Source organism: Amblyomma americanum, chromosome 3 (genome assembly GCF_052857255.1).
Source record: "Amblyomma americanum isolate KBUSLIRL-KWMA chromosome 3, ASM5285725v1, whole genome shotgun sequence".
In the NCBI taxonomy this organism is placed as follows: domain Eukaryota; kingdom Metazoa; phylum Arthropoda; class Arachnida; order Ixodida; family Ixodidae; genus Amblyomma; species Amblyomma americanum.
This window is the reverse complement of record NC_135499.1, coordinates 92,778,103-92,801,561: the sequence shown is the minus strand read 5'-3', so window position 1 is coordinate 92,801,561 and position 23,459 is coordinate 92,778,103. Positions and strand designations below refer to the sequence as shown.

Sequence of the window (23,459 nt, the reverse complement as noted above, 5' to 3'; positions counted from 1 at the left end):
GGGGTGCCCTGAAAAAGGTTACCAATTACTTTAGGAAAGTCGAGCGGCATGCAGAGCAGTATTTAGGCGGTCCTCACCCACCGCGCCACCGGGTGGTGAGGAGGTGTGCAGGGGAAAGGCTAGACTTCGCACTACAATTGCAGCGCTTTCGATTCTCTGTCACACTAGGTTCCGCACCACTTACGAAAGCATGCCCAAAAATGTCCTCAAAGCTATCGCGCTGAACATTTTGCTGATTATTTTCAAGATCCCTTACTTTTAATTGGTCAGGGACAGTATTGACATCAATTAAATGAATGAACAATGTTATGACATCACAAGGAAGTCTGTCAACCATAATCACCACGCTGTGACCGCTTGTTTTGGAATGAAGGTCGTCAGCACCATGTATATTACTCCCAACAGGGCTCGTTTTACGTGGAATCAGAAGAAATGGCTAGCAAGAATATTTATTTTTCTTTGAGTAGTACTATATTGATGTCTCATCGCTGAGATGAAAGGGACTTTGATAATTTCGTACCGATGACTTGCAAACCACTTGTTTTGTGGTAAACTGCGTCTCTGTAATTACCGAGGTTTGTGTCATGAACTCTTGGTCAATTATAATTATATCGAGAGTCGGCCCTGAGCCATAACTGCCATACGAGCGGTGCGGTTGGCTCTCACGAATTTGCGCCGTCTTGATCAAATACCTCGTCTGCAGCTGCTGCTAAACGAGCTGCGTAAGCAGATAATCAGCGCCGCTTAAGCCAGAATCCAGAAGTGCGCGACGCCAAAGGAGCAGCTAAGCGCGCCACCGAGAGAACCTGCCGTTCGGGTCGCCGATGCAGACATAACTGCGCTCAAATTTTCCATTGGGGAGTATCATAATCGTCCATAAAATTTTTCAACCACTCTCAAGCCTGACACAAGAGTCACTTTCGTTTTACAAAGGTTTCAAATGCTCGTAATGTACCTAAGTGAACTGGAATGATGTTTCCCTCATTATAAATCATTCTGCTCCGTTAAATGTAATCACTCGCCGTTTTGCTACAGAGACTGGAATTTATATTATGGTCACTACATGAAACCACTTCCTTCACGAAAGATAACAATAATACAAGCTACGCAGTCCTTTGATGTGTCCTCATATTTTCTACTGCGCACATGCGCTGTCTGAAACCATCTCAGTGACACATATATACAGCGTTCGCCTGAGATCCACGACATTTTACTTCTCTCGACTTCTTTCAATCTCTACATTGAGCCTCTACCCCGAAAGTCCAAGAAACTTTCCATTGCGGACACTGCCTGAAAGCAAGTGAGTTTTAGAACATCCAAAGAATCAATTATTTTAATATCCTAGCTCCTGCCTGCATGCCCATAGCGATTAACCTGGTACATTTTTTTTATCTCGTTCTCATACCAGTAGAGCTAAATTCAAGCATCATATTTGAAAGATGAAGTTGGTGCTCTTGTCTCGACTAAATCTATCTAAAATCTCTGCGCATGGTACTAGAACCTGAATATTGTTATTTTCTACTTGCATTCTTCGTTCTTTAGTGAAATCTGAAATCACCATAAACACGGGGAAAGAAGAAAGCTTTCGGGCGAAAGGATATATAGTGAGAATATTGTTATTGGAACCCGGCTAAGAAAAAAAGTTGGATGCACAAGATCAGGAATAAGTTTAGTGTTCTAAGTTGTGAGGCAAACTGTGTGACCCAACTCTTGGAACTCTCCGAGTTAGCTCCCAAGTATAGAGAAGCAAAAATAAAAGATTAATTGCCGAATGGTTAGCACTGAATTCAGCGAATAAAAGATATAATTTTATTCCGGCGTTTGGGCTAATGGGGCACTTGGGAGCTGTAAATATTTCGTGGCGGCGGTTAGCGAAGGAAGACACAAGAAAAGTAAAGCGCCGAAATACGGCAGCTGGGAATCGTTCTGCTCGGGATAACAACGGTAGGTGACCTCGTCCCGCACGGCGTGTGTGACGCGCAGTTCGCGTAACACCGGAGAGGGGGCGTTAGTCTCGGCGACGGGGAGCTGAGTTACGGTGGCCGCGGTCAAAGACCGCTCGGTCTCAGCTCAAGTGTTCGGCGTGACGCAACAGACGCACACAACAGAAGCAGAGCTAGCCCTCACATCCTTAACGAAGCAGGACAAGGCTGGTGAACTACAGGCGCACACTGCAGCTCCCGTTTCAAGCAAGAACAGCAGTAAACGCACATGGCACGAATGAGGTTGGCAGACGTGCGTATACAGCTAGGTAGTTGCTTCTTAGCGTGAAGGTTGCTACTGTTTAACAGGTTGTTAGCCAGCACAGCCTTGTTAACCGTCTTCGTATAGTTTCTTGCGCCTCGTGAAATCATTTTTGTTGATGTGTTTGTGGACAGAGCATTTCAGGGTTCTAATTTTGGTCTTCGAGCCACTGGAAGCCCGTTCAAGTTAGGGTGTACGAAATCGGCGAAAACGTAAGAGGCTCGCAAGGACCAGTTCGCATCATTTGAAGATGTGGGCCCACCTGGTCAAAAATGAAGAGCTGAAATTTCCAAAAACGCAACTGGGACAACTTCAAGAACAAGAGGAGTCAGTTGGATTATAAAGAATTTCAGTGAACGAAACTATATGTTTATGTAAGTTTCAATCGGCCTTCATCTCTGTCTCCTTTTTTCCTGCCTTTCTTTGATTTTATCACTCTGTTCCTTCCTACCTTTCCTGCTTTCTTTCTTTCTTCCTTTCTTTCTTTCTTCTTTTCATTCTTTCCTTCTTTCTTTCTTCCTTCCTTCCTTTCTTTCTTAATTTCTTTGTTCGTTCCTTTCTTTCTTCCTTTATTTTTCCTTTCTTTCCTTCCTTATTTCTTCCCTTTTACTTTCTTCCCTTTTCCTTTCTTTCTTGCTTTCCTCCTTTCCTTCCATCTTTCTTTCTTTCCTTTTTCTTCCTTTAATTCTTCCTTTTTCTTTCCTTTCTTCTTCTCATTCTTTCTTTCTTCCTTTCTTTCTTTCGCCCTTTATTTATTTATTCCTTCCTTTCTTTCCTTTCTTCTTTCTTAATTCTTTCCTTCTTTCTTCCTTTCTTTTTTCTTTCTTTTCTCTTTCTTTCTTTCTTCGTTCCTTCCTCTCCTTCTATCTTTCTCTCTTTCTTCCTTCCTTCCTTCATTTCTTCCTTTCTTTTTCTTTCTTCCTTCCTTCCTTCATCATGTACATCGTTCTTGCTTTCTTTGTTTACTGAGTATAAATGCAACTTGGCTTTGAGCGTTCCATGACAGCTATGTCAGAGCATGAAGTGAGAATTGGTGCAGTCAGCTGCTGCCGCCATACCAAAAATAAAAACACAGAAAATATTGATAGGATTTCAGATCTTTGCTGGATAAAAGAAGCAATTTTGTTTGCTCTCTGCGACTTCGTAGTGGCGCTCACACGTGAAATAAACAGGGTCTCGTTTTTGCAAAACTACTTGTAACTTATTTAAACTTTGCAAGTTCTCTGTATAGACAGAATTATACGTCCATTTTATAAAACGTTACTTCCGATATAAACGTGGCGGTATACTCCATTCTAGCTTTTCAAGAAAACGAGGCCATGATTTCGAATCAGTCAACGTTTACGTAAAAACCAGCAAGTGGTTAGCAGAACTCATCGTCGCTGGTATAAAAAAGTTCCTTTCGGAGTACAAAATTTAAACTTATGGTGAGCTCTCTAAGCTATTCCAGTGACTTTTTGCGAGAGTTAGGCTTCGTGAAGCCTCACCATTTTGCGAGCTGCAGAGACGAACCAGGAAAAAGGAACAAAAATTACGGCACGCCTATAGGCCTCCACATATCTGATCCAAAAGTGAGTGCGAAGCAAACAACGCATTCGACGTTACCTCTGCCACGCTTTCGCAGATAGCGAGCACAGGAACATGCTCATTAGCTGGTGCCGCTCACTGACTCTGCGCGCTAATTGCGGTGCCGGCCGCGAAATGAGGGCGCCGAGGCAGCTCAGGACGCATGCTGGACAAAACGCGAGGATCCGTTCTTGGCGCAGAAAGCGAAATAAACTAAAAGTACCTTTTTACACGCTGCATATAAATATAAAGCCTGCAGTTGAGGGAGGGTCTGAGTGCAAAAAAAACTTTGTTAGGCAAGTTGCGTGCGTGTGTGGGCGCCGTAGTTCTAAACAACTCATCATTTGGGTCTGTGGCGTTAGTGATTCCACGCTTTGCTATCTAAATGACACATAAGGAAGCCTGGCTACAGGTGAAGGTGAGCATTTCGCTTGACTGCTGCCTCGAGAAAAGAAAAAGTGTTATTCGGACACAAATTTATACCTGCGTGTTTTTCTTTAAAGCAAAGCGATACGGCGTGCTGAGGTTTCCGTAAAGTTGATTTTGTGGTGTTTGCGGCGCTGTTTAAAATTTTCTGTTAGGCACCTGAACCAAAAACTAAATTTTTAAATATTCAGCACGCCTTAAGGATTTTATTTACTACCATATAAGTTGATAAATTCACAGAAAGTTTGACTGCAATGTGGAAAGGGTAAGATAAGAGATGTGATCGGTATCGATTTAAGCTCTGCTGATGGGGCTGCATGCAAGAGAAATTTTAAAAGGCAGATTGACCAAAAGAATTTTATCAGAATATTGGCTGACCTGCGAAACACGTGCAATGGACGAAAATTTCTTTAGTTACTTTTGCCCACTGCATGTATTTCGAGCGTCATACTTTTTGAACTTCCCACAGGCAAATATTTTTTACCTCCTGATATAGAGCCTTCTCTTACAGTGTTTCTTCACAAGCGTGAAAGACAAATGGGAGAGACAAAACGTTTAATCATTGCTCCTAGCGTCTTGGGAGTCTTCATGGATGAAATCCCTTGTCCAGGACTCCTGCGGCGGTTGCAGCAGCTTAGGCCTATTCGACCAGTGAAATCTAATCTCCGCGCACCCAGCTGAACAGCACTCGCTATCTGCCATTGCTATGGCATGGCATTATGTATAACTGGGACTGCAGGGTTGTGTTGGCGTTCCGATGTGGTGTGGTACGGTGTGGTTGTCTCGACCCAACTTGGGCATTCGGGCCTATGTGTGTAGTGGTGTGTATCTTATTTAGAATGAATAAAGATGGATATATGTTTGGAGCTGTGGCCAACTTACACACTGTTCTTCAGAGAGTTCGCCAAAATCTCCAGGATTATAGCACCGCGGCAGTGCTAGCCAAATGAAAACGACTGCGATCGCGCGAGTTCAGGCTTGCTGTGTAAACTGGGATTACAAGACATCGTATTCTACCCTGTACAAATATTGGGTAGTCGATTCGTTGTTCCTTCGGGGCAATTTATGAAGAATTCAAATAAATCGCACAAAGCGCATTGTTTCACGGCTGGCACCATGTGCTGCGTAGCGCCTAAACTCAAAATCGCTGCGCGAATTTCTGATGTTGGGTGCATCCTATTGATTTTTTTATGGAAGTCGCAAATAGTTGACGCCAGCTCGGGAGGAATTTCAGCGGTGATGTATTGCAGCGAAGATGAAGCGTCGCCATGATAATCCCCATCACACGTAGATTTCCTGGGGGCTCTCTCGTTGTCTGAAAATTGCAAGTTCGAAGCATCCCCTTTCAATTACGCGTTGCTCGCTACTAGCAGCCAATGGATGCCGCGCGTTGCTGATATAAGAAATACTCGACATGTTCGCGCTGTGTACTCATTGCGCGTACGAAGCAAATTACATAGATTAACTATGATTTAAATAACCCTCTGAACAATTTATTCGACGTCCCACAACTTCGTACCCACAACATTTTCAGTGTTTCCAGAAGTTTGAAAATAGACTATTAAATTCAAAGCGTTGAATAGCTCTATGCAAAACGTTTTGTTGAATGCTATAGGCAATCAATAACCGTAGCTTGTCAATTTTATGTGCGCTTTTGCAGAAGCTTTTTTTAACTTGGCTTTCAATGCAGTTTTCATGTGATTCGCTTATTTATTTTTAAATTAGTGAAGAGTACATGGAAATGCTGATTAAAGCACTTGCGGCTAATGACAATCGAGTGTATTGAGTGAAGGATCGTAAAGTGTCCAAGAAAGCGTTTAAACATCCAGTTATTTTTTGGGGGAATGCTGTGGCAAGTAGCTTTTATTTTCCATAATGAATGCCTGCACCACTGAAAGCTCCCAAGAAGGGATGAGACGCTAGTACGGTAGGTCAGTAATGCATAATAAGAGAGCATGTTGGCCACTGAGCTTTGCAGCACCTGTGATGCAACTCTATATTATCTGAGGAGACTTGCTTACAGTTGCCATCTGCCCCTCATAGAAAGGGCTAAAACTACTCAGCAATACAAAATTAAATCGGGCAAATAAAAAAAAATGCGATATTTTCTTTTAAACTAGGTGGAAATTGGCACCACCGCTAAATACTTTCATCGTGTATTGTTACTAACCCGAACCGTATTTCAAATGAAGTACGTGTTCTGAAACACGTGCTCAAGATAGAACAATTGAAGAGATGAGCTTGGCGCGCTGTGAAATGCGCCGATAGTGATTGCAACGCTACCGATACGATTTGGTGATGCAGCGTTTGCGCCGGCTGTCCTTGCCGCTTCTACTGCTTTGACTTAGCGTAACAACGGTTCTCCCCAATACACTTTCCATTCACTTCCTGCTCCTTAGATACCGTGCGTGTCTGCCTAACTTTTAGCACCATTGCGACCGATACATAGGAGAGGGCAAAAACAAAGTACTAAGTACACGCATCCGCTGTCACAGGTATCGCATTGAAACTCGCATTGCTAAGGGCGCTAGCGTTAACACGGCCCACGCGATTGCTGCCACGAGGGCTGATAGACATTCGACCAGTCACCATGCCAAATACGCCCTCTGCCGTGTCGGTACGCGCTGTCTTTTCACAGGCCAGCAAGCCTCGGCCTGTTGCTTCTCATATTCGCTTCTAGATGGCTCTACCGGTACAGATCCTGACCAATGTTTAGTGTTTGATCACAGGCCTGGAAACACACGTAGGAAACCGCTGCCATTGAAAAAGCTGTGCACTCGGTGGGCTGCGATGATCAACAGAACGATATAATGTGTACATATGTATCTGGTTTAAGTCAACTAAATAAGATGCAATTCTCCTGAAACTGGTCTTGAGAGCCCAAAATTGTTTAGCGTGGTGCTGCCGTTAAGCAGATATAGTTAGGGCGTCAGTCTGCCGTCTGACGTAAAAAAAAGGAAATGGGATTTCCTATGCTGCATTTATTTGGCAGAGAGTACGAAGGACGGTTGTCCCAGGGGCACTGTTACCGCTCTGCGCGTGTCTGTGCCCGAACCGGCTTCCGTCAGACTGCCTTCACCGCTGGTCTGTTTACTCGGTTTATCTGTGCAAGACCGCATTCTACGACTTCTTTTTTGGGAAGGACGGCACAGTGATGAAACGCAGTAAAATGTAAAAAAAATAATCGTGCGTATATTATCTAAAAGGAGCAGAATTCACCGTGTCCCACAAATGGGCATTTCGTGAAACCTCAGAGTACCTGACATTTCGTTTCGATGCACAATGTCATATTTAGGAATGGTTCCGCGACCAACACGAAAAAAAAAGAGCAGGCTTATTTTACGCTTCGAATTCTTTCTTTAGTGCGGCATCACGACATTGTTGACTGTAGGTGAAATGTAATCTCGCAGTATGCTTCTACTGAACTCTCATATAAAGGAATACTTCCTTATTATCTTCATTTGAAATGTAGTTTCCATATACACGCGCGAGCCTTAATGCAGATATTTTTCTTAAAGTTCAAAACTTTTTATCGGTGAGGCTTTTCATGTAAGTACAGCCTTTCATTAGGGCGGAATTCACATTCTTCTCAAGTAGTCTAAATGTAATCAGTGTTAATGCTATGCCGCCGCCGTGGCTAAGTAGTTACGGCGCTCGGCTGTTGACCCGAAAGACGCAGGTTCGATTCCGGCTGCGGTGGTCGCATTTCGATGAAGGCGAAATGCTAGAGTCCCATACACTGTGCGATGTCAGTGCCCATTAAAGAACCCCAGGTTGTAGAAGTTTCCAGAGCTCTTCACTACGGCGTCCCTCATAGCCTGAGTCGCTTTGGGACGTTAAACCCCCAATAAACCAAGCTGTTGCTGCTAGTATGGCTGCGCTCCTATAGATATAAAATAACGAAATATGGACGAGTTCCCTAGAATGCATATGCAGCATCGAATAGAAATGGTTGGTAGCAGTCTGCTCAAGATGCAGTGTGATGCGTGGCGCCTTTGCTGTACATTTGCATTAAAGTTGTACCTTAAATCGAGGTATCTTTTCTTTTTCTAATTCTCCGCCAAAAGCGTTTTTCAGCACAGCCCGTCTTCAAAATTGCCAGTATTCAATATTTAGCGCATTAAGTATCCAAATTCGCCGAATGGTCGTCGTGACTTAGAAGACGTGTCTAATATAAGCCGTGAAAAGCAATATTTGCAAACTTCGAATATTTTTAGCAGTAATAAAAATTGATACAAATGGGCCAGAAATTGCGTTCGAGGAAGATTGTTTCGAGGATTAAAACCAAAGGTCTACTTTATTCACTTTACTAATACGAACTTTTGTAAAAGTTTTTTGCCGCGTCACTGCAATCAATGACATTCCGGAATTTCCAAGCCAATGAACATCTCATAAGAAATAGGTCTAAATGTTTGGAACTTTGAAATAGTTGTACATCATGCGCAAATATTTTCGCGAACATACATAACGTTCTTATGGTAAATATTGTGAGCTGACCAAGATGATAATTTTTTTACTCGCAAAAATAGATGCTCATCACTCATTTTACTATTATTAACAGTACGTACTGACAAGCACATTGTAACAGAGTTCGAGCTACTGTGTTATTCAACATGCCGAGATAATGCGCACTAGAAAGAGTTTTGCTTAATTTCAGCTTATGCGTCTTGGTTGACTGTCTATTTATGAAGGGCACAATTAAACTAAAAATTAAATTTCTGCGGATTGTGATCGTAAACGTTTGCCTCAAACAAAACCCTTTCGGGGGCCATACATAAACTAAGGATGCTTGGCTTCCTCCCCTCTCAACATCATCCCCGACAGCACCATGGAAGCCAGCCCAGCCCGACATACTTATCGTTAACGTAGCGTCCGCTTAACATGATGAGACGCCTAGCGACAAGCCGTGCCCGCAGGTGCGTCTGCTGTGAGCCAGAGATTTGAGATGTGCGACAGCTTGTCCCAGTGCACTACACTCGGTAAAACGTAACCACGAACACCCCAGGCCGTGCCCAGTGTGAGGCTGAATTATTTTCCTTGTGACCTGACCGTTGAAAGTTTCTATGAGGACGTAGAATCGGCAATGAATAAAGAAAAATCGCAGTACACTGTACTGATGGGCGACTTCAATGCGAAGGTGGGCAAGAAGCAGGCTGACGACCACGCGGTAGGTGACTATAGGATAGGCTCTACAAATAGCAGGGGAGAGTTATTAGTCGAATTCGCGGATAGAAATAATTTACGGATCATGAATACCTTCTTCCGCAAAGGAGAAAACAGGAAGTGGACCTGGAAGAGCCCCAATGGTGAGATTAAAAATGAAATCGACTTCATACTATGCGCTAAACCTGGCATCATTCAGGATGTGGCCGTCCTCGGAAAGGTGCGTTGTAGCGACCACAGAATGGTAAGGTCTAGAATTAGCTTAGACTTGAAGAGCGAACGGAAGAAGCTAGTGAAGAAGAAGACCATTAACGAGTTAGCCGTAAGAGGGAAAGCTCAGGAGTTCAGGATAGCGCTGCAAAACAGATATTCGGCTTTAACTGAGGAGGATGATCTTGATGTTCATTCAATGCACGATAATCTGACATCGATAATTACGGAGTGCGCAGTAGAAGTAGGCGGTAGGACAGTTCGAAAAGATACCGGGAAGCTATCTCAGGTGACGAAAGATCTGATTAAGAAGCGCCAAAACATGAGGGCATCTAACCCTACCGATAGAATAGAACTAACGGAGCTATCAAAGTTAATAAATAAGCGCAAGGTAGCAGATATAAGGAAGTTTAATATGGAGAGTATCGAGCATGCTATAAAGAACGGAGGTAGCCTAAAAACAGTGAAGAGGAAACTAGGCATAGGTAAAAACCACATGTATGCATTAAGAAACAAGCATGGCAATGTCATTAGCAATATGTATAAGATAGTTAACGTAGCCGAAGAGTTCTACACAGACCTGTACAGTAGCCAATGTAATCAGAGCGTTAATGAGAAAGACAGCAGTGAACAGCAATGCGTCATCCCGCCAGTAACGAAAGATGAAGTAAAGAAAGCCTTAGAAGCAATGAAAAGGGGAAAAGCAGCTGGGGAGTATCAGGTAACAGCAGATCTGTTGAAGGATGGAGGGGACATCGTGCTAGAAAAACTAGCCACCCTGTATACGCAATGCCTTATGACCTCGACTCTACCAGAAGCTTGGAAGAATGCAAACATTATCTTAATTCATAAGAAGGGAGACGCCAAGGACTTGAAAAATTGCAGGCCAGTCAGCTTACTATCGGTTGCCTACAAAGTATTTACTAAGGTAATCGCTAATAGAGTCAGGGCAACGTTAGACTTTAATCAACCAAATGATCAGGCAGGCTTTCGTAAAGGATATTCCACAATAGATCATATTCACACAATCAATCAGGTGATAGAGAAATGCGCAGAATATAACCAACCTCTATATATAGCTTTCATTGATTACGAGAAAGCATTCGACTCAGTGGAAACCTCAGCAGTCATACAGGCATTGCGTAATCAGGGGGTAGAAGAGCCTTATGTCAAAATACTGGAAGATATATATAGCAACTGCACAGCTACTATAGTCCTCCATAAAGTCAGCAATAAAATTCCAATAAGGAAGGGAGTCAGGCAAGGAGACACGATCTCGCCAATGCTGTTCACCGCATGTTTACAGGAGGTATTTCGAGGCCTGAATTGGGAACAGTTGGGAATAAGAATAAACGGAGAATACCTAAATAATCTGCTATTTGCTGATGACATTGCCTTGCTGAGTCACTCAGGAGGTGAACTGCAAATCACGATCAATGTGTTAGACAGGCAAAGCAGATCGATGGGTCTAAAGATTAACATGCAGAAAACCAAGGTTATGTACAACAGCCTGGCAAGGGAACAACAGTTCACAATTGGCAGCGAGAGCCTAGAAATTGTGACGGAATACGTCTACTTAGGGCAGGTAGTGACAGCTGATCCGGATCATGAGAGGGAGATAACTAGAAGGATGAGAATGGGGTGGAGCGTATATGGCAAATTCTCGCAGATCATGAGTGGCAGTTTACCAATTTCCCTCAAGAGGAAAGTGTACAACAGCATAATCTTACCGGTACTCACCTACGGGGCAGAAACGTGGAGGCTAACGAAAAGAGTTCAGCTTAAGTTAAGGACAACGCAGCGAGCCATGGAAAGAAAAATGATAGGTGTAACGTTAAGAGATTGGAAGCGGGCAGAGTGGGTGAAGGAACAAACACGGGTTAATGACATCCTAGTCGAAATCAAGAGAAAGAAATGGGCATGGGCAGGGCATAAAATGCGAAGGCAAGATAACCGCTGGTCCTTAATGGTAACGGAGTGGATTCCAAGAGAAAGTAAGCGTAGCAGGGGGCGGCAGAAGGTTAGGTGGGCGGATGAGATTAAGAAGTTTGCAGGCAAAGGGTGGATGCAGCTGGCAAAGGATAGGGTTAATTGGAGAGACATGGGAGAGGCCTTTGCCCTGTAGTGGGTGTAGTAAGGCTGATGATGATGATGACGATGATGATGATGCTGATGGTTCCTGAATTTTTACCACGCTTAAGGTGATTGGCAGCCTACGCCACTACGAAAGCCCAACACCCGGCCCAGGACAATCCTTACATCAGGAATTTAAGCTAGGTCAGCGGATTCATCTCTTTCCCGCATGAAATGAACATAGCTGTCAGCTGCTGTGCCTCAGTGGTTGAGTCCCTCTGCTGTCGCGCGAGACCAATCCCGGCCGCAATGGGCGTAATTAGATGGAGGCGAAATGCGAACACGGTCGTGTACAGGGCGATAAAGATGTCTAATAATAGAATGCAGTTTCCAATCAACGGGTAGAAACCAATCAAGACGCTTAAGCCTTCATATCCAAGCTACAGCTTTGAGACGTTAAACCCCTTTATAACTAAGCCCGTAAGAAAGTTTTGCCTCCACACGAGCTGGTGGTGCATTCGGCCTGTGTGTGTAGTTTGCTATAACCAAAACACCATTCAGGAAAAAATACACAAGAACAACACTTCCGTTTTGGTTTTTAATCCTTGCGAAAAGGTCAGCCTACTGGGGCCATAAGCTCGTTGTGGTAAAACTGTTTCTTAAGGAACGTTGGCAGGCAACGTTAAGTGAAGTCTTTCCTTAATTTCAATTAGGCCTCACAATCCACACACCAGCAAACATATCAGCAATTAGAGAGCTGCTGGTCCTCGTCCATATAAAGCGGTTGCTGCGCATGTCCCTTCGGACCTTAATAATAAGGACTGTTTTAAAGCTGGTGGTTGAGTAGCTACTTATATGGAAAAAAACACGTAACAGTCTGAGCACGCCACAGAAACATGCGCTCGCATGAGCACGTAGACGCGCGTGAAGGCAGAAATGCAAGCAGGCCAAAGTATACGGGCTGAAGGAACTTTGATATGCAGTAAACCTGCGCACTCTCCCTTGCATCTTCGTAGCGACAGACAGTTTTTTTCGCTGGCACATCTCGCAAGTTTTTGCTCACGTTATAATCGCCATAATTTTTCCATTTTTCTCTGAACATAAAGAACATTTTATAAATATCTGAACTATCCTCTAGCTAGCTGACATTTTATAGTGGAGCAGCTCTGATGTGAAATGAAATAGTGTGATTTATTTTTTTCTTTTCTCAGTGAATTACAGAGCCCGCTTTATATACCTGACATGCTGCTCTATTTAAATCTGCTAACTTCTACCTGGTGTGAAGCAGTAACCACGGCAATAAATTATTAAAACTCATTACCAAGGACGAAGCCTACCTGAACGTTTACTTCTAGAGGCGGATATGGTTCGCTGCTAGAATACTGGTCTTTTACAGCACCTTTCAGTCAAACCTCCTAATTCATACCTATGAGGTGATGGTATGGTTGAGCTAGTAAAAAAAAACGCCTTCTGTTTTTGCCTGCATTAAATTCTGCATTGTTCGCTTCTGCAACGCATCACGAACGACGAATTTCGATGGAGGCGAAACTCTAGAGGCCCGCGTACTGTGCGACGTCAGTGCACGTCAAAAAACCCCAGGTGGTCGACATTTTCAGACCCCTTCACTATGGCGTTCCTTATAGGCTTAGTCGCTATGCTATGTTAAACCCCATAAACCTAAAACTGTGATCAATGAGTTAGACAGGCAGAGCAGAACGGTGCGCCTACAAATTAATATGCAGACTACCAAAGGAATGATGAACAGTGCCAGAAGGAAACAGGAGATTACAATTGGTATGGTGGTGCTAGAAGTGGTAAGGAAATGCGTGTACTAAGAGAAGGTAGCGCCGCCTCGGATCCGAATCACGAGAGCGAAATAACAAGGAGATTAGAATTGGGTGGCATGAATTTGGCAGGTGCTCTCAAACCATGAATGGCCGTTTTGCCAATACCCGTCAAGAAAAAAGTAGAAAACACTTTTATCTTACCGTTATACTCACCTATGGGGCAGGAACATGGAGAATAACGGGAAGAAAGGGTTCAGTTTAAGTTATGAACGCAGGAAGCTATGGAAAGAAAAATGATAGGTGTAACCTTAAGAGACAGGAGAAATAGTGAGTCAGGGAAGAAACGCGCGCTAATGATATTCTATTCGAAAGCAGGAGGAAGAAATGGGCTTCGGCAGGGAGTGTAATGAGTAGGCAAGATAACCGATGGTCCTTAAGGGTAACCGAGTTGATTCCATAATAAGCGAAGCGTAGCAGGGGGAGGCAAAAAATTAGGTAGGCGGATATGATTAAGAAGTTTGCCGAGACACGGTTGCCGCAGCTGGCACAGAACATATTTAATTGGGGAGGCCTTTTTTCTGCAGTGGGCGTAGTCTGGCTGATGATGATAATTATGACACCCTCTAAACCGTACGGACTGTATTTTCTAAAATTCTGAGGAAAATGTTCGATTTCGTACCTCTTGCTTTGATATTATATAGCTTGTCTTTACTTAGTTAACTTGCCTAATTGTCTTGCGAACTGGCTTCAGGTTATCTGCATGGACGTAAACGATGTGTATCTATTAATGAGCCTCAGTCGGATTCTGTTGCTGCATCTTCAGGGGTACCGCCGGAGTCCTTTGTAGGGTGTCTGTTTTTTTTTTGCCTGATTGATATGATTGTCATTGTGAAAGATATGATGTTAAATGCCTTATGTGCAGATCGTTGTGTCACTTACTGTGATGTAACTGTAATTAAGATTCGTGTTCTTTACAAAAACGGCTACCGAATGTTGAATGTAATGAAAGAAGTTTTTAGACCTCAAAAATGCAAGTTAATTGATTGCACAAGCAGGCATCATCCTTTCCAGGCTGAATATAGGTAGACTCAATCCAAATGTCTCGATTTCCCGAGTATAATTACCTCGGCGTTTATTTTTATACCGTCCTACGTGGAATATATGTGTCGAGCAGGTTGCTTCTAAAGCTTGCAAAATGGTGTATTTGATAAGATGGAATTTTCAAGCGGAACCATTAAAGGTAAGAAAGCTTGTATATTTCACTTATGTTCAGCCAGTACTCAAGTATGGTTGTGCTAGTTGGCACCCGCGGATTTGTAAGTAGACTGACATGCCTGAACGCCGAATAAAAAACTTCGCTGCTCGATTTGTATCTTGAGATAGTAATTTGATTACAATTGCCGATAAGAGCAAATGAGCGCTTAGATTTGGGCTATTCTGAACAACCAGAAAGAACTTTCGTCTATAGACGTTTTCTAAAACTCACCAGTCCAAACTGAAAAATAACAAACAATTTAAGATACTTCTATGGCGTCTCCAGTCGAGGAGACTTAATCATGGATCAAAAATCACGGGTATAAAATGCAGATATAAGAGTAAACAAAGCACATTTCTCGCAATGACGATCTATGACTGCAATTCGCAGACTTAGCAAATTGCGTCGTGCCGGTCGGAGCCCATGCACGCGGCATTTTTATTGGATGTATAAATGTGTGCAGTTGTCCTCCATAGTGTTTTTCAAGTGATTTCCTGCAGTTTTCTTTATTCCTTTTGTTTTGTTTTTCCTGTTTTGTACTGATTTGTTATTTCGATGGCCTGTTGCTTTGTTCATGGGTCCCTCCCGCCTTGCAATAATACCCGAGGGCGCTGCAGGCTCGAGCAATAAAAAAAATTAATGGCAGTTTCCCGAATCAGGTCACGCCGCTTACAAAAAGCACGCCGTGTGCATTTTACGAACATGAAAATGCTCTTCTTAGCCGTCATGTACACACGAATCTGATGGGCATATTATCAGGTAGAATGACAGCTGGTCATCCTCGCTGTACTAAGCAGCAATTTATTGCTTAGATTTGCTCTCGCTTGAATGCTGCACTGTAGATGTTTTATAGAAAGCAATTACCTGAGAGGACAAGGAAATATAAATCAACGAGACCTGCTGCATGAGCTTCAATCCTGTAGCGCAAGTGTTCATGTGGTTAATTATAGTTCAGAGAGAAACGAGATCAAATATTTTTCGGCTCGCTTTCACGAAAATTAGAGATGCATTAACTGCTAACCACAAAATTTCTGCAGCCCACGGACATACAATTTGCTGATGCTTAGTGTCGCTGTTTCTCGCTTGCCCGAACTATACCATGCTCTAGTACTGGAACGTGAACCGCGACTTCAGCCGATACTTGGTTGTTTCATACAAACTTTAGAGCATATAGTTTTGTAAAGTTATAAATCATATTATTTGCTCACAACACATTTTCGTAAGGAAAGCACTCGAACGTACAGTATGTGTTATGCTTAGAGGGAACAGGAGACATGGGTTAATCCAAATAACGCGCAAAGAAGTAGGTCTCACCGTGAAGCGAAAAAAAAGCCCCAGGGGGCTCGAGAGGACAAGTGTGAAGGAAAGCTCCTGCTTGGTATGTAAACCTTCTAAAATCCGGCTTAATAAGAGTTTAAAATTATCTCCAGTTCCTTCTAAATATGGTACATACTTTGCATGTTCTCATCACCTCACGTGTTCGCGCTCAGGTTGTGACAACTACTATAGTAAACAGCAAGGATGGCGGATTATCCACAAGCTCGTATCTGTGTTCGTGATCAATAACGCGAAACACTTGCTCAATACGGACGAAGATTATGTTGGTGTACGAAATACTTTAAAAAATTCGAAAGGCCTCCAAAGAACAGGGTCTTATAGTGCTTCTATGATACCTCGACATTGCTATCCCTGGAAACCGGGAGGCAGATGCAGCAACCCCGTGCATGCAGAGCTAATGCCAATGCTACCCCTTCTGGCCTGCCACCATGAAAATATGTGGTGCGAACCAGGTTATAGAAGTTGTGAGCTATATTCGACCAATCCGCTGTCAAGTTGTACAGTTAGACTCTCTCTGCTAAGGTCTGGGGACTCTTGTTCACCGTTTGGGATTGGAAGTAATGTACACGAAACACTTTCGACGTAGAACTTTTGCAAAGGCAGGCAGCATTTTTTATGTGGTCATTGGTGTTAGGATGTAATTCACATTTTAATGGACTGCCGAAAATGTCATTTTTAGCTATCGATTGAAGAGGAATTGACTGCCCTTGAAGGAAAGCCTCCCTCTCTTGAAAATATATTAGGCGGCAGACGCGTGCATGCAAAAACGCGCAGTAATGGCACTGAACAGTTAACTTCAGAACAGCTGCATCCTTGGGAATTAAAAGACTTTGCTTTAATTCATTGGTGAACGCTTCACTGCCCGAATGTCGCCACGTTTATCTCCTGGTTGCCTCATATCAATTTTATTCCTTGTTCTAACTTCAACGGCTGCCAGAATCAATTTTCTCATACTACTTGCACATGTCTGTGATTACGATCCTATTGCAACGTTCTCATAAATTTGATTATTATTCATTGCGTAAATGTTGACTTACTTTGTTAGTATGGATATGTCTGCTTATTCTAAGCGATTATTTTTCATTTGCTATTAGCAATTCCGGCCTGCTCAATCTGTTCTGTTCGTTGTCTTTTGTATGTGGCCGTCTTTGTAAGGCCCCAAGCTCACCTTTCATTTGCAGGGAAATAAAAAAACAAAAGATATCAGTATTGTAGTGTTCTCGAGTAGCTTGTAGGTGCTACTAATTTGACCGCTGCGTTTATCGTCTTTAATGCACTTTTTGCGGACCTATGCTTTCGTGAGTTGCTGGAAACTGTAAGATTCATTAAGAATTTAGTATAAAAAAGAAAGCAGCCACTTAATAGTCACCAACGGCACTTTTTCAACAGGAGCTCTTGCACAACAACAATAAATTTGTTCCCCCGGGCTCCATATTCATTTTCTTTTAATTGTAATTAAAATATTGCTTCTTCTAGGGTCGCATATTGTAGAGGACACTGCGATCGGAAGGTATTCGGACGTAAAAGGCGATCGGTGATATCCTATGGCGGATTCTTTTGGTCACGGGAGTCATTGACAAGACGCTTGCGGAGAAGCTCCTGCAAGAGAACTCTGTGGCATTGTTCGAGAAGGCTCAAACTAGTTATGACAACCTAATCTACATGTTCGTACTTTAGATAGCTCCCGAGAAACCGTTGCTAAAACTTCACGCACGCGGATCACCGATAGCGCTGTTTAGCACACACCACGCAGTTGAGCTTCAGGCACCTTCAGGCACGAAAGGCACTTTTCCGGAAAAGCACGAGAACGTTGCAATGCAATCAGAGACGAATCGTTCCCTCAGTGCATCCTTTTAGGATCCGCACAGGGAGCTATCAGCCGCGTCAGAAGCTTATGCAGCACATTAAACGGCAAGAAAATCTCTGAGTACCCGATACTCAGGCTGGTGAGTTCGGGCTACTGTTTAATAGGAGGTGCATCTCGAGTGCTTACTGCCCCATGCCGCATATTAAGCGTCTGGAAGGAATGAGCGGGTGCCTAATGCAAGTGCTTTGGTATTCCTTCCCTCATCAAGGCAGCTAGAAGCGCAGTTTGCCTTACACATTGTGAGGCTGCCTTTCGGCCTCTCCGCTCGCGCACACACAATCTATAATGTGTACACTGGTGCATCAGAAAAAAAGAGCGGGGGGGGGGGGGGGGAGGAATGAAATAAGATGTTTCTGAGGAATAAATTCACATAGAGAAGACAAGTACTGCAGGCAGAGAACGAACACTGGCCTTCTGCCAACCGCTTAATGGAAGGACCGACCCAATGCACACATACATACAATCCTGCATTCGCGCACCCGTGAAACCGCTTGTCTCGCTCGCACTGTAGACATGACTATAAGTGCACAGTACAAAAAAAAAATTCGTACTGGTAACTCTTTTCAACTCCGTGCAATAATCCTGGCACCACTTGACATACCATCGTTGCGCACGTTTGCGTTATACGAAGAGTATAGAAGGTGATATTCTAATGACCATAAGTTACCCGATGCTAGTAAAACACGCAGGGCAAGCCGGCGCACTGGTAAGGGAACACAAAGCGGGAAAGAGAGTGCATAAAGGAGAAATTTCGAACCGCGGTAAGACATGTGGCACACAAAGAATAAGAATATGTGAAGCAAGGCTCCCGGAAACTAGCTTATTGTGCAGGAGCAACGGCACGACACTACCTGAATTGGCCGATTTTTATCATGGGCGGAAAAAAGTAGGAACGCATCGCGGCAGATATGTAATAACAAAAGTGCCTTACTGGGTCTGTTTAAAAGTTGTTCTCCCAACAATGTGCCTTGCCTTACATATTGTGTTGTTTTTGCGTATGCCACTGTGCTTGCCCTTTCTCTGATGGCAATAGAATCACCCACTTTCGTTATAAATAAGCGGTTGCAAGTAGCACTTCTCCCGTCATATTTCCCGGGATTTATGCTGTGACTTTTCTCGTAATTAGAAAAAGTTGTTTTCTGTGGCGAAAATCAGCCTTCTTGCTGGTGAGAATAAAATATGGACACTAAAATACCTTCCCTTTTTCGCTTGGCTGCATCTTAGACTTTTATTTGTGAAAGCCCGATATCTCATATTTCAGCTCTATAGCAATCATTTGTTACATTTTGTGCTATGCGCTACCAATGTAAGATGAGAAATGCGTTCAAACTATTGTAGCCGATGAAATACATTACCTCTGCTTGCCCTACGGAAAACTTTTCTGCAAGAAGTGTTATTTATAGCAAAACTATCCTTGGAGAAGTTCTTTATAAAATAATAATGCAGCGCGGAAAGAGATGACGGACGAAGAAGAGGTGCACAACACAGGCGCTTGGTTGTGCACCTCTTCTTCGCCCGTCGCCTTTGTTCGCGCTGTATTTTTCTTCTAAAGTGAACGTAACCCAACTTCTTCAACTTTCCATCCTGCTACAGAAAATTTCTGTACATGGGACTCTTTTCTTTGGTCTAACGCCTTTCTTTATAACCCAACCTGTGTGGCGACACTGTACGCTGTGTATGAATTCAAGTCCCGTATAGCATCATGACACATCTAGAAAAGCACCGCTTGTGTTGTGCACCTCTTCTCCGTCCGTAGTCACTGTTCGCGCCGTATTTTTCTTATAAAATGAACGCAAACCAACAAGCCCAACTTTCCATCCTAGTACAGAAGTTCTTAAGCTGGAACATGTAGTCGCTATTAACCTCACTACAGTCGCTTTCCGCTGACGAACAGCATCGAATCTCAAACTGCAATTTTACTTAAAGCATCGGTCCATGCAAGGATGTTCGTGCCCTAACGTCGTCAAGGTAACAGGGTTGCTGGGTAAAGAAACACCCCTCCTGAAGACTACTGGATAACTCCAAGAATTTTTAAAAGTACTTCCTTAAAAAAAAAAACTCGTAAAACCTACCCGCAACTATAATTATATTAGCGTACAGACTCATAAAGAAAACTTTACGTCTGACTGACCGACCCATTTGTTTTTGTAGCTATTCTCTTTTATTACACAGAAGAAAAATGTTCATAGGCAGCATATTTTTTGGTGACTTATTTCTCCTGATATCTATCACAAACGGAAGGTATTGGTCGCCAATACAGGTACCGGCAATATATTTCGCGTTTTTGCAAAAAAAGGATTTTCTATCAATGCCGAAAATAGGTAGTGCACTGAGATAGAACGATAAATTTTACGCTGTTTAATGTGGAATTTATTATAAAGAACCTTCTTGCTGAATGTCCGATCTATAAGAGGCATTAAATACAGACGACCGTCGATTAGTGTATGGGGACAGATTTTGTAGAGGATCAGTGCAAAGACGCCAAAGCTCTGCGGGAGCGAACGAAACAGCAAGCAGTAAAGAATGGTAAAATGACACGCGACACCGGAGATCGTCTGTGAGACAACCTGAACGCCATTCAGCGTAAGACTGCCCAAGTGCCTGTCTTCCTTCTTGCGGGGCACCTGTATTCCCTAATGCTCCATTCTCATTGCAGGGAGACTTTTTCGCAAAGCGCGGGATAAATGGACACAGTACACTACACATTAGACTGTTGTTAGGTGTGAAACGACGGAGTGGTTCTCGCGGAGTTGCCTGGCCTCGATGGCAGAAAAAGTTCATTGCTCATGACTCATTCTGTGACCTGAATTAATGTTAATGTCTGGTCAGGAACGGCTGCCGATGCAGAACATACGTCAACGTGAACAACGACAGTGAAGGAGAAATGAACTCACCTGGCGATTTTGTCGCCGCAACAGAAACGTGGCACAGGAGCAACAGGTGTGCAGCTTCGGAACACAGTAAAAGTGGAAGCCTTGGCCTACTGACACGTTGCTGAGCGGGCACGAGAAAAACAAAAGCCACGGGGGAGTGTTTCTCCGTCAGTTCTCTTTGCCACAGCTGCAGCCACGAAAAAGTTAGAAGCAGCACGATCACGGTCCCTTCGCCAAGGCAACTGAAAGTAGTGGCGCTAAAGTACTGGAAAGTCACCGCAGTTCACTTGGTTGCACTACACATTGCTCCAGGAAACGTCACTAAATACTAGCGGCAACAGGTGGCGGTTCTGCAGCCGCACCACCAGAATTGCTCGACCGGCTTGTGCCCTTCAGTTGTAGGCGGCTCGTCGCACAAAAAATGAACAACGCTGATGCTCCGGCGGAAATTCAATCAGCTGAGATTCAATGGCCCGAGGAGCCTCTTTCGCCACGGTAGGCGCCGACGGATACACAGAAGCAAAACCCGTGGCCAGCTTCGACTGCGCGCATGACCGAAACATCCACCCGCGTCCCATCTACAAGGGAATACATTGTAGCTAGGTGTGTGTTATTTTATCACTTGGTCTCGCAGCTTTTCTTGAAGAAGAACACTGCCCTGCTTTCCCTTGAAGCACTTGAAGGATAGGAAGCCGGAATAGTTCAGCGAAAAATCAAGTAGTTTGATGCACATGAAAGAAGACGACTTAAAAGCATTTCAATTTCACTGCATTAAGCAGAAAAGCAGAAACGGAGATGGCAGATGTCTCCTTCCGTCTCTACTTACTGGTCACGGCAATTGTCACTTGTCAAAAAACATTGCCTCAAATTCAGCGTCACCGGCCACCTCCGAAGTAAGAGTCACCGTCTTGTCTTGGCGGGAAAGTAGCATGGCGAAATAGAGAATGTAGATACAAGCCTCGGAGATCAAAAGCACGAAGGCGCAGCAAAGGCTGTAGTAAAGAACGGAATCGTATTAAGGGTCTCGAAGAAATGCCGGAGATACTTTCTCGCCTGGAAGACCAGGAGCATACACATCAACACAGAGGCACACACGCACCGGACTTCCGACTTCTTGCAAGGGCGGCCGCTGCTGTCAAGCCGACACGCGGTCCATCCCACAAGAGCGAGATGAAAGGCCCCGACAACCGAGTCCCGTAGGCGCTGACGAGGCTCTCCGGAGCGCGAGGGCGAAGGAAGCGACGCGGCGCTCTCAACAGCCCGAAGCAGACCTCAGCTCAACACTGGCGAGCGGCGCGCCCGCGCTCTGGCTATTGTGCGCCCCGAGCCGGGATCAGCCCAAGTCCCCCAAACGGCCTTCGCGCACAACAGCGAACAACTGCGCCGCGTAGTTGGCGTCGTCGAACGGCTCGGTGACGCTCTCGGGCGCACACTTCGCGCAGCGTGCGCAGGGCGCAAACAGAAGAGCGGGCCTGGGTTCCAGAGGGGGAGGGGGAGCCGGGGCGCCATCTGCCGTGCGCTTGTACCGTAATGTGCTTCGCTTTGCGCTCTTTTTCTCATTTTTACCCTTCTTTCTTTCTTTCGTTTTCTGCTCTTTCCTGCTTTATTATTTTTTTTTTAAATCTGGCCGAAGCTCTCAAATGCGTGTTCGGCCGATGCGAACATGCACCAGCAATCTCATAAATAAAAATTAAGAGACAAATTGGAAAAAGCGAAATTAAAGCAATTGAAGCATGAAAATTTCCACCAAGTTTTCTATAAGAGGGAGTAACCAATTGCAGGATAACAGAGCATCGCGAGTTTTAGCAAGCAACCCGTTGCTATTTAGGAATGTAATTGAAACCCAAACTTCTATTCGCCAACGTACTAATATTGTTTTTGCAGCAAGGAATACAGAATTTGGTGTGGTACTTGCAAGGTTGCAAGGTGTTAACCAGGCGAAGTTTTTAGAAGTATACTTGGAGAGCAAAGTTCAGTCGCAGAAACATGGTGCAAAAATAACTTTGAGGATCTCCCAAAACACTCCGCTCATTTGCAAACTGCGCTGTCAGTCTCCCATGAAACCCTTTCTTACGATCTACTACCTCATTCACCATCTTATTACATATCCAATAGCTGTTTGCGGTTTATATCGGAATGCTCTCGCCCTCGTAGAAGACGCTAGAAACGCAGCCCTACGGACAACCCACTTCATCAACAGGCAAGTATCAGTTGAATTGCTCATCCTTTACTTAATGTTATACATTTCAACACCTGTATTACGTACCATTTGTTCTTGTTGCTTCATAAGCTAATTCACAATGCCATTGCTTGTTTTTCATAAGTAATAACAATCCCCGAATGCAGGTTTTCAAAATGAACGTCTACCACTACGTTGACTGTATCAAGCCTAAGAACAAATTTGGGTCGTATTTATTTACCTCTGTAGCTACGCATTTATCGAGCATGTTGACAAAGAGCACTGTGTCTGCAATATCTTCCACTAGTATAAAACCACCATGCGAAAACAGGCTTTCATTTTATTGCAGGACAACACTGACTAACCGCGGTGATTTATTAGCAACCAACATGTACTTATTTCAACCACCTGACGACTATTCACTCAAATTATTTATATATATTGTTACGTGCTTTGCACGCACGGGGGTTTATTCAAA

General features: G+C 43.9%; 1 protein-coding gene across 2 annotated transcripts in view; it reads right to left on the bottom strand.

Moving 5' to 3' along the window:
• LOC144124730 (diuretic hormone receptor-like) overlaps positions 1 to 22,262 on the bottom strand; it is a 328,464-nt gene extending 306,202 nt beyond the window's left edge. Inside the window, exon 1 of one of the 2 annotated variants that reach the window (XR_013313270.1) lies at positions 20,824 to 22,262. The gene's annotated coding sequence lies outside the window, so the exon portion shown is untranslated. The remainder of the gene's footprint in view (positions 1 to 20,823) is intronic. The other variant, XM_077657587.1, reaches the window with a different exon arrangement.
• Between the last annotated feature and the right edge of the window lie 1,197 nt (positions 22,263 to 23,459).